The sequence below is a fragment of the Amblyomma mixtum genome, chromosome 3 (assembly GCF_055824585.1).
Source record: "Amblyomma mixtum isolate Tamu chromosome 3, ASM5582458v1, whole genome shotgun sequence".
Taxonomy (NCBI): domain Eukaryota; kingdom Metazoa; phylum Arthropoda; class Arachnida; order Ixodida; family Ixodidae; genus Amblyomma; species Amblyomma mixtum.
Window position 1 is genome coordinate 115579413 of NC_143014.1, and position 11774 is coordinate 115591186.

Sequence of the window (11774 nt, forward strand, 5' to 3'; positions counted from 1 at the left end):
TTTTCCTTGCACCACCACAATCGAAGAATTTCAGGAAATGTGGCCGAGGATGCAATTCTGGCTCCCAAGACCCAGTGCACCACTGTCGAGTACGGTCGCGCAGGAGCTGATGAGCTGTCCTATCTACAAAGAATAATATATCTCAATGGCTCGACAGCTTCCCTAGGCTAAGAAAAAAATGTCGGACCGCGCTCTCGTAGCAGTTCCGTCCACTCGCATTGTACCTCTAAAAAAAAAAATGACATTGACGTCATGTATCAGACATCCCTCAGCACATGACCCTTATTCTGCCTTAGCGTCCACCACTTCTGGCCACCCGTACTGGAAACGAGGTCACAGACTTGACACCCGGCAATAGCGGCCGCGTATCGACGGGGGAAAACGAGAAAAAAAAAAAAAAACAGCACGTTGAGATCTCAGACAAGGGTTGAATTTAAGCTCCTTCCGCCCAAAGAGCAATACATTTTGCATGAGAAAACCACATTGGCCCCCATTGTCCTTTCGGTGAAGAAAGTCCCAAAAATTCATTGTACTAGTAGAAACGATGCACCTACCCCCCACCGAAAGGGCCCCAAAACAGGAAAATTATCAATTCGCTTTTGTTTTTCAACCATTCATCCTCTCCCCCCCCAAAAAAAAAAATTAATTAATTAATTAATAAACAGTTCGAAATATCTAGTATATCCGAAAAGACTGCAACCAGTGGACTATGTGTGGGCTTCGTGAGCACTGACCTCGTTACCGTATGGCGTGTGGTACTTTTCCCGACTTGGAAACGACACTGCTGCCGCCCTCTATCGCACCAGTTGGAAACATAAAGCCCCCCGCACGGCCGGTCTGTACGCGCATGGTACGCGCCTTCCGTTTCAGCACAACTCACGCTCGCTGCACAAACAGACCAACTGGCATTTACAGCGCCATGTTTAAGCACCCACTTGCAGGTTTCACTACGGCGGGCTTGAATCCAGTCTGCAGAATGACCTGCGCCGTTGTAAAATGTTAAGAATATTAACCTATTAAGAACTATGTTGTTTTGCTTTTGATGATGTCAAGGCGTTAATAAGATGTTAAAACCATGTACACGCACCAAGGATTTTTCATGCAAAGAGTATGAATAATTATTTTTGCGCCTACATGGAAAGTCTGACTGATATAGGTGGACCAGCGCCACGACATGTCTTCGTGATGCGCGCATGGCATTCGCAACATTTTCTCACTTGGGAAGGTGAAAATGAATGCTAATAGAATGAAAATGGCAGCTTATCGCTGTGCAAAAAGGCAGCCAAATATCGCTGTCACATTATGGCATGAATGCACTAAAAATTAAGAGTGGCCAAGCAAGCGAAAATGGTGCAGTCTCGTTTATGTGCGTGTAAATGCTCGAGTTTGGTTACTGTGTTGCTTTGTTAAACGAGAGTGTTTATTGATCGGCGTATTTATCCTGTGTGTGAGCTTTGCCGTGTGAACTATTATACCCGCAGAGTTCCTTTCACATTTTAGAGGCCATCATCGAAACAGGCAATGAAGGCCACACCTATGACGGAAAAGCTGGTAAGGCACAATAACTGGCCATTTGTGCTTACCTACAGCCAACCACGTCGACCTTTATGAAATGCAACACACTTTCCTCGCCTGCGAATAGATTGCGCAGTCCTCACTAACGTCAGCAGGGGTGGGATATCGCCACACAGTCTGCATAAAAGCAGCATGTCCGTTTTATTTTTATTTATGAATACTGCGATCTTGTACACAAGATCATAGCAGGTGGGAAACAATGTATTAAGATACAAAAATACAGACACATAGAACAAAACAGAATTGCACATAGAAAAATCAGGAAGAAAAATACCGCGGCAAGGTCATAAACAAACAATTATTTCAAGTGCTCTTCAAACAAATGCAATGATCTCTGCCTGACAACATCATCCGTAAGGTTATTCCAATCAGTGATGGTCCTTGGAAAAAAAGAATATTTAAAACAACTCGAGAATTTAATGGCGTTATGGAAAGAGAATGGCGATTTCTAGTTTGGTACCCCAAGGAATAAGCAAGGATATTAGAGGTGTCAACTTTGAAATTATTATTAATTAATTGAAAGAAAAATTTTAAGCGACATATGCGATTTATGTTAGGAATAGAGGGTAAGCCGCTTTTTTTTTAGGACATCACTGACTGATGCTCGCCCGTAGGTGCTATAAATAAACCATACTGCTTTCTTTTGGATTCTTTCAAGTTTATTTATGTTTACCTTTGTGAACGGGTCCCAGATAATCACTGCATATTCTAAAATTGGTCTAATAATAGTGTTGTAGGCAACAAGGCGTGTAGCAGGGGTCGCTAACTTAAGCGAGCGTCGCAAAAAAAAAAGCTTTCGGAGAGCTTTTGCTGAGACATAGACGACATGTGTGGTCCAAGACAGGTTATCAGAAATCCATAGGCCTAGATACTTATATTCTGTGACTTCATGAAGAAAATTATTATTAGCAGTGTAGTGATATAGAAGAGGGTTCTTTTTAAGTGTTATTCTCATACATACGGTTTTTTCAAAATTAATTGACATTTGCCACTTCTCACACCAAGAAACTATTTTTGCAAAATCATTATTCAGCCTTACTTGATCGTCAGTCGAACTAATTTTCTCGTACAGCACGCAGTCGTCCGCATACAACTTAATATTTACTGACAGATCATTAACAATATCATTAATAAATATTAAAAACAGTAGGGGGCCAAGGACGGATCCCTGGGGAACGCCAGAGTCGACAGGAACGTGATTGGAGCGGGTTTGATGTATTTCGACAAACTGATGGCGATCAGATAGGTACGATCGTATCCATGTTAATATCTGTTTATTATTTATAACAAAACTGACTTTATGAAGTAGTTCTTTGTGCGAAACCTTATCGAAAGCTTTTCTAAAGTCCATGAATATAACATCTGTTTGTCTTCCTTCGTTGATTGCTGTTGCAAAATCATGGATCGTCTCGACCAACTGAGTGCATGTTGAATAACCTCGTCTGAACCCATATTGAACATCTGCCAGTACATTATGCTCGTCGAGGAAATTAGTTAGATGCTTATGAATGATATGTTCCAATAATTTGCACGTTGTCGAAGTTAATGAGATAGGGCGATAATTTTTTATACATGTCCTCTCTCCACTTTTATACAAGGGCTTAATTCTAGCAGTTTTCCAATCACACGGTAAAACACCTTCTTTCAAAGACCGAGTGAATAGGACGCACAAATACTTAGAACACCACTCTGCATACTGTTTAAGAAAGGCATTCGGAATATCATCTGGTCCAGGTGATTTCTTAACATCCAGTTTTAACAACAGATTAAAAACACCCTCTTCAGAAATTAAAACATCAGGCATGGGAGGAAGGGACATATTAAAGGGTGGGAGACGCCCGCCATCTTCTGTGAAAACTTTCTTAAAGGTGTCATTAAATGCTGAGGAAACCTGGACGTTGTCACTTGCATATTGCCCATTTATAATAACCGTATCGGTAGAATGAGAAACTGGTGCAATTGACCACCCAAATTTTTCAGGTGAAGTTTGTATGAAAGCCGGAAGTTGCGTATTGTAGTATTTTTCTTTATCTTTTACAATGCACTGTTTTAATTTCTCTGAAACTTCATAAATTTTTGCCTCTAAATTGGCTGAGCTTGACTTTTTTATTCTTTTCTTCAGTCGTTTTAGCTTGCGCTGCAATTGCAAAGTTTCTCGCGTAATCCAGGGATTGTGATTGTCGGAATTCTTGCATATCATTGGTACAAAACGCTGAATGCAGTCACAAACAATGTTTTTGAAAACAAGCCACAGGTCATCCACGCTACAAGTGCTGTGCATAAAACTGTAATAATGAAGATCTAAAACATCAATGATCGATTCATTCTCAGCACGGGCGAAATTCGGAAAGTGTCGAATATTACCCTTTCCGTCCCATAATATGTCTTCTATAACCAGAATTGCTGCTTGATGATCAGAAATTCCGTCCACTACATTACATGAAAGTTTTTCTTTGATGTTGCCGCGCACCAAGAATAAATCCAGAATTGATGCAGAGTCTTGTTGGATTCTAGTAGGGTGCTTCACAATTTGTAAGAGATCGAAATGAAACATGATATCAAACAGTGCATCTCCTACTGCGCGCGGAGACTGAACAGAAAAAGTAGCCCAGTTTATGTTTGGTAAGTTGAAATCTCCAACCAAAATTAACTTGTCATCTGGTTTCGTGTAGTAACAAAGATATTTCTTAACTTCTTCCAAGACAGCGACAGAGGAACCGGGAGGTCTATAGATAGCTCCAAGGATATATCGGAAATTGTTTGCGTATACTTTACAAAAGACAGCTTCAGCTTTAGCGACATCAGGCAGTTTTAAAATCTGAAATGAGCTTTTGAACAGTATAGGCACTCCGCCACCTCTTCTGTCGCGGTCTTTCCGAAAGACTTTATAGTTTCTAGGCACAAACTCGGAATCAAATATTTCTTCATCTAACCATGTCTCTGTTAGCACAGCTATGTCTGGATTATGCTATAACAGCATACCTTCAAGATGGGCGACTTTGTTCACAACACCCGGACAATTAATATTAATTATTGTGAATGCCCTCCTATTTTCTGTTTGTGGTCATTTTTTTCTTTCAGAAATTTTGTATCCAGCATTGTTCACCGAGTCCCAAGCAAACATCTTACCATCCACACACAGCTTGTTAAAAAAAAAAAAAAGCTTCACCTTCGCTCCGTTCAATCTGTCTTCCGCTGAGCTTTCCCATAACTTTTTTCTAATATTTCGAACGGTGAAAGAAAAGTCTTCAGTGATCAAAAATTATGTTCCCTTGAGCTTATAGCACGCTTTTAAGACAGAATGTTTTTCGCGGTAGTCCAAGAACTTAATGATTACCGGGCGACCATTTTCGCTCCTTCTTCCAAGCCTGTGGCATCTCTCTATGCCTTTAACAGTAACATCTAATTTTTCCTGGAACACCGTCTCGTTTACCTTCGCCATAAGAGATTCAGCAGTTTCATCGCTCTCCTCTTTTATTCGGAACACAATCAAGTTATTCCTCCCGCTCCTGTTTTCTGTTCATCAACTTTGTCTTGCAGGCGTGTCACTTTATCGTCCAGCTCAGTCGTTGTTGATTTTAACTCACAAATTCGCTCTTTTAGTTCATTCAAGGACGCCACCTGAACTTCTAGCAATTTCATCTTTTCGTTCAGTCCTGCAAACAACATCGTATTTAAATCGTATTACGAACATCGATTTACATCGTATCGTATTTACAAACGAGGCACGGAATCCGCGAACCCAAACTGCAGCCGTGGCTGTTAAATGCACTGCAGATTAGTGCAGAGGAAAGATGGGTCTCTACAACCAGCCTGCACGCCTCTGAAATTGTCTCGCAGATAATGGTGATGGCGGGCCACGGGGAGCGCACGCGATGGCGATACTCGCGCTAGCCTGTGTCACCTTGTGCATCTTAGTTACGCTTTCTTAACCAGGGACAGAACCAGCGTAGCCCGGCAGTTGCACAATACCTGCACAGATGCTTTCCGACCAACCTTCAAACACTTACCCGGGGGCATCTTTCGGTTCACACTCAACTTGGGTCGCAATGTGTACGATGTTCTGGTGGCTACGCGTCTGCGGAGTCCGAACGCAGGACATACTGCCGACTGTCTGAAAAAGCCGCATCAAGGAGCTTGTCCCCGACACCTCTCCTCATCAAGCATAGTGAAGTGCAAGCGCCACGTATGCGGCTATATGAAGAAAAACAAGAATGAGGAATGTGTAAGTAAACTGCATCGGAAAGAGAAGACGAAATAACGCGCTGAAGAACGCCCAGGGATCGGCGGCGGCGCGGCTAGTACAAGACTTGAGGCCGTTTCTTTCTTCGGGCTCTCAGACCTGAGGCCAACAGTTATGAGGATAGCCTTCCAGGCTTCCAGATTTGAAGCGCGGCCGCCTGCTCCGGCTACCTCTTGTTGCCACAGTTCCCGGTCGCCACCTTCAATTCCGACGCCGGGCCTGGTGCGGAGCCGAGTGCCAGCTGCTGCTGCTGCGCTTCGAACTACAGAGCGCGGGTTCTTTTGCGAGGCTTGGGGCCCGGGAAAGGTAAAAAATTGGTTTAATGGTTTTTAAACATTGCTAGAAGAAATAATGCGAGCAACACAGCCGCGTCAGGCGAGGAGGAGGAAAAAAACTTTATTTGGGCCAGCACTAAGGCCCTAAGAAGAGCGCTTGCTCCACCAAGGCCCGCTGATGTTCTGCCGAGCCCGAGTGAAGCCAACCACACCAAGAAGGAGGGGGAGGACAAGAAAAATAAGCAGGGGTAATGGCAGTGTTGCATGAGTAGAAAATGTGTTCTGTGTCTGACCTGTTCTGTGTCTGACCTCATACCCCTTCCCTTGTTTGCTTAATTGCTTAGCGAGGGCCTCGGTTCTGGCAGCCTTGACGCCATAGGAAGCATAAAGAGGGTTCTCACGCAGCTTCCACCCTCTCCGTTCGATGACGTTCTACGTCACACCTGCGGTATCTCAGGACGTTCTACGTCCGCCGCTTATGAACGTGGGTGGCGCTGATGAACACTCTCAAGGTTAGGTTACTTGTAAACATAAATACCCCCGAAAGCAGAAGATTTGACAGCCGTCGCCGTAGCTCAGAGGTAGAGCACCGGACGCGTAATTCGGAGGTCGTGGGTTCGGATCCCACCGGCGGCAGTGGTTGTTTTTTCTTCTGCTTTTCTAATCAATTAGCTTTAAGCGATAACATGTTCAGTAATATTCTAAATTGATCAACACCACAAAATAAATAAATAGATTAAAAATCCCCTGTGCCCCTTGGTTTCTGTGGCTGTTGGCTTCTTTCATATTTATAACGAGCCCCTCATACCCCTTCCCTTGTTTGCTTAATTGCTTACCGAGGGCCTCGGTTCTGGCAGCCTTGACGCCATAGGAAGCATAAAGAGGGTTCTCACGCAGCTTCCACCCTCTCCGTTCGATGACGTTCTACGTCACACCTGCGGTATCTCAGGACGTTCTACGTCCGCCGCTTATGAACGTGGGTGGCGCTGATGAACACTCTCAAGGTTAGGTTACTTGTAAACATAAATACCCCCGAAAGCAGAAGATTTGACAGCCGTCGCCGTAGCTCAGAGGTAGAGCACCGGACGCGTAATTCGGAGGTCGTGGGTTCGGATCCCACCGGCGGCAGTGGTTGTTTTTTCTTCTGCTTTTCTAATCAATTAGCTTTAAGCGATAACATGTTCAGTAATATTCTAAATTGATCAACACCACAAAATAAATAAATAGATTAAAAATCCCCTGTGCCCCTTGGTTTCTGTGGCTGTTGGCTTCTTTCTGATCTCTGGACAGTTAGATGACAGTTAGATCAATGGCCCCACAACGGTGGGGCCATTGTCCTAGGAAAATTTGCTACCCTGTATGCACATTGCCTCACGGCCTCCAGCGTGCCGGAACTTTGGAAAGGCGCTAACATTATCTTAATTCAGAAGCACAAAGTGGACAAGGGAGGGAAAAACCTCAGCGGCAAGCGCCCCGAGGTTTTCCCTCCCTTGTTCGCTTTGTGATTATCAAGAACCACCTGACCAACCTCTCTCTACCATGGACTTAATTCATAAGGGATGTCAAGGACTTTAACAATTACAGGCCGATCAGGTTACTGTCCACTGCTTACAACGTGCTTGCTAAGGTAATCGCTAATAGAATTACAGTAACCTTAGACATCAGTCAACAAAAGGACCAAGCTGACTTTCGGAAAGGCTACTCGACAATTGGCCATATTCACACCATCAATCAGGTGACAAAGAAAAACTCCTGTACGTAGCTGTCGAAACCTCAGCAATCGCCAGACAAGCAGGCATTGCGTAACCAGGATCTAGAAGAGGCACATGCAACGGTACTGAAAAATATCTTTAGCGGCTACACAGCTATCACAGTCCTCCACAGGGAAAGTAATAGTGTAAAATCCCAATCAGGAAGGGTGTCAGGCAGGGGGCCATGATCTCTCCACTACAATGCATATAGCAGGTAGCATCGAACATTAAAATGTCATAAAACTGTGCAAGCTGCAGTAACATTACATGTTACATTGCAATATTATTTTAATGTTAAAAATTGACAGATAACCTTATATGCTGTCATAATTACTACATGAACTTTAAAAGTAAACAATGTTATAATGTTAAAATAAAAATATCGTCATCATCATTTTATTCCAACATCAACATTACAGGTGCTGAGGACCGTGAACAAAAAGCCTCTAGCTGGGCTTGACGGGGTTCACGGCCCCTAAAAATCATGGCATTGGCAACAAAACTAGGATACAAACACAACGCATCAGACATGGGAGGATGTGGCACAAAATCAGGACATAAGCAAAGACAATTACAACATTAGTAGAGTGTTTAATGAAGTATACAATGTTATATGCTATATCGTAAACATTAGTTTAACGTTCAAACTAAACATTGTGCTAATATTGTGTTTTAGACGTTATCATAATGTTTAAACCATGACATTGAACAAACAGATATTTCAAGTATTGTGTCCCTGAACTTTTCCCACTGCTATCGCAGTAAAGATGTTTTTCAATTCGCACCAGTTTGCAATAAATCTTAGGCTGTGCCTGCCATAAATTGTTTGCACAGTCAAATTATTTGCTTAGAAATCTTGGCTTATTAACAATTCACCACTATCACTCATGCGACACCCTTAAGTAACGAATATATATAAGCTTGTCGCCATGATATCCTTTCGAAGGCTACGATATCCATGATATGATATCCATGCTTTCCATGATAGCCATATCCTTTCGAGTGAGTTGCATGTATGGGTGGTGGTGTATAGTAAAACTGAGATGTCGTCCTCGTTGTTATCCCTGCAAAGGGCCTGCGTGCTCTTGCAAGGTTATTGTACCATTTTAGAGAAATTTGCATTTATGTTTAAATGTTTGATTAAGGTTAGGGTAATGTTATTCCAACATTTATTTTAACATTTCAGAAACGTCAGAAAAAAGGGTATTAAGAACAATATATTAATGTTTGGCCAAAACAAAAAAGTAACATTGTTGTAACATTTTGGTGCGACTTGGGTACTCACCGCGCGTTTACAAAGGTATTCAGAGAACTGAATGGAGAACAGCTTAGCCTCCTCCGATTCGCTGATGACATTGACTTGCTAAGTAAGTAAAAAAAAACGAACAGCAGAGCATGACTGAGGACCTAGACAGACAAAGCAGAACGGTCGGTCTAAAAATTAGCATGCAGAAAAGAAATGTTCATGAATCTCGGAAAGGAGCCAAAGTTTACAATAGGCAGTGAAGCATTGGAAGTGGTAAAGGAATATACCTACTTAGGGCAGGTTCTGACCACAGATCCGGACCGTGAAAGAGAGGATAAGAATGGGGTGCAGTACATTTGGTTTTCAGGTTATGAATACCAGCTTACAGCTGTCCCTCAAGAGGAAAGCATATGAAAGTTGTACCTTGGTTGGAACTTGGAGGCTAACGATAAGACTTGAACCTGAACCGAGGACAGTGAAGCGGGGTGTGGAAAGGAAAATGAACAAACGCGACTTAATGATATCCTAGCTGAAATCAAGAAGAAATGGACGTGTACAAGACATGTAATCCACAGGGAAAGTAGCCGCTGATCCCTTGAGGTAGCGGAGCGGATTCCCAGAGAAGGCGAACGTATAGACCTTTTTCAGGTGCGCGCGGCCATCTTTCGACAGCAGCACCGTCTTGCGTCTGGCCGATTTCTCCGCCATGTTGGCTTGGGTGGCCGGCGCTGCAATACAGGCAGCGAGTACTCGCCGAGCTGTTCAACCTTATCCGAGTGTTAATTTTTGCATGATTTTGACGTGCAAAGTGTTGCACTGTATGCACTGAGCAACTGTGAACAAAATGGCCCGTGCTTCGGCGAGCGGCGACGCGGATGTTTCCCTGCAAGTTGTGCCGAAAATCGACATTGGAGGTGCGCTTCTACGCAAGTGTGCGCAATTCGTTTAACGGCTTTCTGGTATCTATAATGAACACATTTATTAACGCGAGCACGAAACTTGCTGAGCGCTTGTATGTTGTAGTTATAATTATAAAAGAAAACCGCTCCGTTCCGAGCTAACAGCAGTGTTACTGCCAAGCGCTCAAGCGGTCTGCTCTGCGTTGCGCCGGTGACACGAACAGATTGAAACTGCGCTCGACCGCGTCTTTTACTACATTTTCCCTCAGCACTGTCGTAAAAAAAACGGTACTTTCTGTAGTGCTACATGGTGAAGGCACCGCTGGAGTGCATAAGCGCACAGAATTCAGTTGCGGCTTTTGACTTTGCATATATTTCTTGATTACTTCGTACTAACGGTAAAATAACTGGTGAAGCGTGCAAATGGAGGGTGGTCCACTCTTACAGGGTGAAAATGCGGGTGTGTGGCAGCGCTCTTCGGAGCGCCAGTGCATCCGTCGGCGCCGCGCGTCGAAGCAAAGTGTCGCAGGAACAGAGGAAACTGGATTTGGAGCTTCGCGTCGTCGGACATTTCGCTAAACTCGGAAAAAGATGTAGTAGAGAGGCATCTGGCCTTCGAACGCGATGTAATTTATACACTCGAAACTGGTGCACCTGCTGTGACAGTTCCTGAGGGGCGTATCTGCTTGGCCCGTCACGGGTGCGGCCGCTGATTAATGCCGAAAGAGCGAGAAAGCGCGTGCGTGTGGTCGGGTGGGCACTTCGTGCCTGCTGATTGCACGTCCCTAATAGGCACATTTTTTTTAAAATAATCGGCACTTTGCATTATGGCGTCAGTTGAAAATAGTATTTGATCGAAGCATGAGGTGTCACAATGCAAGGTGGACACGTTAAAGCTGCGACCTTCAGTTTTTTAAGTCCTGCTGGTTTATCGGATATTTACAGCAAGCAAACTGCTGTGGTATTTGTGCAATGCATCACGGCTTTCAAGTACTGTCAAACAGCTTGTTTACAGCGCCGTTGTCGTTAATAATCAGTCGCCAGAGTCGGCAGTTATAAAAGAAATGCTTCACGTAACCCACAGTGCTGCTGCATCATTTACCCAAATTATTACTTATGTTTTGATTTTGCCAGGGTCACAGACGACACCTATCTTAGCGACATCAGCAGTAGGTGCTTGCGTGTAAGGTATGTGTAGCTGAAACAGCCCGCAACCGCACTGCCGCCGTGGCTCTCTGTGTTCTTCACACTGCTCCGCTTCAAGCCGCCTTCGCTTCTTGTAGTTGTTTGAATAGCAGACGACTGCGCAGTGGTTTCCAGAAGACCTCGTTTCAGCTTTAATCGCACATACACCCAAACTGGACTACTACAGCTAAGCAACCGCATACAGTAAACACGGAGAACCGCCGAGAACTCAGGGGACGCACGGACACCACGCCTTTCCGAGCCAGCCAGAGAGGAGGAAAGCAACAGGGCGGTGTTCGGCGCGCTGGGAGCGAGGCTAAAACTGAAAAAGGTCTATAGCAGGGGGCGGCAGAGAATCTGGTAGGTGGAAAAGAAGTTTGCGGGGATAAGATGGTCGTACCAAGCACAGAATAGGTTTAATTGGAGGGATATGGGAGAGGCCTCTGCCTGCACAGTGGACATAGGCTAATAATGATGACATACTGCGAAGCGAGCATGCTCTTTGGGCAGCGCGGCCGGCAAACTTCAACACGAGTCCCACGCATTTCCAAATAAGTTTTCAGATTAAGATCTTCGAGCACAGAGTAATTAAGCTTTACA